The sequence below is a fragment of the Halyomorpha halys genome, unplaced genomic scaffold (genome assembly GCF_000696795.3).
Source record: "Halyomorpha halys isolate HHAL.00 unplaced genomic scaffold, Hhal_1.1 Scaffold354.1, whole genome shotgun sequence".
NCBI classification, from domain to species: domain Eukaryota; kingdom Metazoa; phylum Arthropoda; class Insecta; order Hemiptera; family Pentatomidae; genus Halyomorpha; species Halyomorpha halys.
This window is the reverse complement of record NW_027111517.1, coordinates 432,770-436,358: the sequence shown is the minus strand read 5'-3', so window position 1 is coordinate 436,358 and position 3,589 is coordinate 432,770. Positions and strand designations below refer to the sequence as shown.

General features: G+C 33.2%; 1 protein-coding gene across 1 annotated transcript in view; it reads left to right on the top strand.

Annotated features, from left to right (window-relative positions):
- The window catches only part of LOC136796280 (ankyrin repeat and sterile alpha motif domain-containing protein 1B-like), a 30,048-nt gene that overhangs the window by 13,926 nt on the left and 12,533 nt on the right, over positions 1–3,589 (top strand). The gene's annotated exons all lie outside the window — the stretch shown is intronic.

Here is a 3,589-nt window from a genome sequence, read left to right as displayed (position 1 = left end):
AAAAAAATGAAATAAAATAAAATAAAAAACTCTCTTAAAATATATACAAACAAAAGAATAGACAAGATGAACATAATCAGACTATCTGTATGAAATATAAATAAATAAAATAACATAATGATAAAATAATATATACAATATTTACACAATCGACCTGAGGATCCCTGAGCCCACTCTATACCCCACGTGTGAGGGGTAGAGCAGAGCTCAATAACTGTATAATAAAATAAAATAATTATATGTGATAATTTGAGTCAGATCACATAATAAGCTTGTGGAGGAACAACCCTATGGTGTCACTTCAATCACTCTTTTAAATAAAAAAATCTCGTGGCCACCTTCTACTCTAACGCCTTGGAGGATGATCAGGGATAGTTAGGGATAAAAGATTAAGAATTAATGGGTTTGAGTGGGTAAGGATTTTTTTTCCTACCTCCGTATTTAATTTATTAAATAAATACGATATATACATAATATTTAGTGCCCTTCCTTTGCTCCATGACATTATAAGGGGTTGGGCTGGGTCCGCTGGCTGGGGTACAAAGAACGGGGAGGGGCCGCTCCACTGGGGTCTTTAATTCCAAAATCCTTACTGTTTAATGGTGAACATAGTAAGGATTTTGGAATTTGGAATTAAAGCCGGTGTTTATTTCTATTTCGGGCCAAATCTATAACAACGGGGATGTTAAAGTTTATGATTAAAAGCTTTATTGTGACTTAATAAGGAGCATCAAGAATTTTTTATTGTAAAGATTGGATTCGGGAGGAATTTGATGGTTTGGTTGAGCTTTAAATCTGATTTTCCTATGTCTGATTATGATATGTATATGAGTATTTTGTAGTAAGAGAAAAGTTTAGAAAGTAGTTGTGTTAGTAATCGGAATCAACGTGCAGTGACTCCTTTCAGTTAAGTTGGCGATTCCTAGCAAGTTTCTTGTCAAGATGGACTCCTATGTAGCGAATCTGTTTAACAGGCGTTATTGGGATATTAAAAAAAAAATACTGTTGGACAGGAGAGTAGATGTGTACGACGAACAGTAAAATTTATGTGATCGGATTTTTTAGGATTTATTTTGATTCTCCAGTTACGACACCATTCTTTAATGGATGTTATGTGCAACACGGTTCGGGATGTAGCAGTAAGATCATTGTTTACAGATAGCACGCATGTATCATTAGCACATTTTGTTAGGATGAGTTGGTATATCAGCTGTACTATGGGATGGGAATGGAACCTGGGATGTTACCTTGAGGAGCACTAGCGGGCTAAGAAAAGAGGGATGAGTAGGTTAGGTTATTATTTACTTCAAAGGTTCTAACATTTAAAATTTTATCTTGGAGATTATATTTTAAGAATCTTACAGAAAGGTTTAATATCTCGAAACTATGAAAATAAACTTTGCACGATCATTCTAAGAACATCTCAAAAGAATATTTGAAGTCAAAAAAAAACAATATTCAGGTAGCTTACTAAACAATGATTGGAACGAGATGGCGATAGAATAATACTTTTTTATTATCATTATCTTTTAAAGTATTAAAATAAAATTGTTAATTTTTTTTTGGAACTTGTAATTGTCACAGTTGTCATTGGGAGTTGTCACAGCTTGAAGAGCGATGTGTCCAAGCATCCAGAATATATTATGTATTAACTAAGAAATGTATGCTATGAAGGAAGATTATAGTCATCTGGGATATTTTATTGCTCTTGATTACAAACATAGCACCACACTTGGATGAAGAAATCAACAGTTGGGGTATTCATGATCTTTAGTTTGACATGTTAAAGCGTGTTTAATGGAGAAATATTTCCTTATTTTACCATGTTAAAACGATATAACATGTAACATGGCTGAGTCTGTTACTAGGTCTGTTAAATGGAGAATGACGTCATAGGCGCTGTAACAGATTTCGATCCAAAGTACACGCTGATTTCTTGTTCCTTTAATAAAGATGGAATATCGATTGTATAATTGAATCATTATCTTTTAATTTGGCTTATATGATTTTTTTAACATCCCTAAACCTTAGTCTCACGTTAAAATTAAAGTTTACAACGAATGTATTCCATCAATTTTTACTTTTGTCCCGATAGATCAAGGTGCCCTGCGTCTTCATAATGGGTTCCACGACGATTTTGTACTGAGACATGTCACACCTGTACCCCTGTCACCCTCCCAATATGTATGCTACTTTCAATATGTTATAGATAGTAATTTTTTACACATATCAAACATCCCTAAAAATAGTTTAAATAAATAGTCCCAGAAAGTGAACTAGAATTATTTTAATAAGAAAAAAAAAATAAAAATTTACTGGCAAACCTATTCTTAACGTGCCAATACTTAACCCACAACGTGTCATGTCTTCTATCCGACCATATCACATTAATTATTAAATATACTATGTATTTAGGAGTATTTTATAACAAAATTTTAATATTTTATCGTCTCTAGAGTATCTAGATATTTTTTTTTTTTTGTCAAACAAAATTACTTTTATTAAAGTTCTTAAAAAATATATTCAAATGTTTTTAGTAATTTGGGGGACTGAGATATTTCAATCAGACCATTTCCCGTCATTATAGGTATAATACACTAACGTCCTGTAAAATGTCATGATGTCATCTTGAATATGTTAGGAGAAAAATAATTTAAAGGCGTTTGTACACGTTAAAGAAAAACTTTCCGAGGTTTCGAATAGCACCCAATTATTTTTTTTTTCTTTTATCTATTTATTGCATTGTATAACTGTATTCACATAAATATCCATTTAGTAAATGTGAAGTTAAATTACAAAAGTATGATTCAGAGGCGTAGAGAAACTACCTATCGGCAGTGAGGCCATCTTCTTTTCAAGCGCCTCGTTGGATTGTCTTAAATGGAAGAGAAAGCTAGGCTAGAAACTTATGGGTTTCGGTGGTTTAGGATTTTGTAATGGAAGGGTTTATCTGGTTCGGGCTAGGTCGGTTACATATGGAATATTAAGGTCTTTATGGATGATTCTATTTGTGTCAATGCCATTAGCATTCCGTATTTTACTAAATATTGGATACGAGAGGAATTCGAAGGTTTACAGGTGCCGCAAATCTCAACTCCGTATGTCCAGATAGGTTTTATAGTCATGTTGATCAGTATTTTGTAATGGATATGAAGTTTAGACCGTTTTTCTAGTATGTATTGAAATAGTTGGCATCGACGTGGCTTTGTCCAGATGTAGTCCAAGGTGTAGCAAATCTGTTCGACCGGGGTAAGAGGAATACTGTTGCAGGATACTGTAGGGTAGTCGGTACCAGATTAATAAAATAAATATTTTTTTTTATTTTATTTATTTATTGATATTTTCAACTGTATAAAAAAATACAACCAGTAAATTTGATCATAATGACATAATGATATGATACAGGATGTAAAGAAACTACCCAGTACTAGAACTCTAAAAACAGTTTACAATATAAGGTCACGAGGCCATCTTCTTTTCAGGCGCCTCAGAGGATTGCCAGGAATGGAAGAGGAAGCAAGGTTAGAAACTAGTGGGTTTGGGTGGTTAGGGAGTTTATTATGGAAGGAATAATATCGGGTTCGGGCTA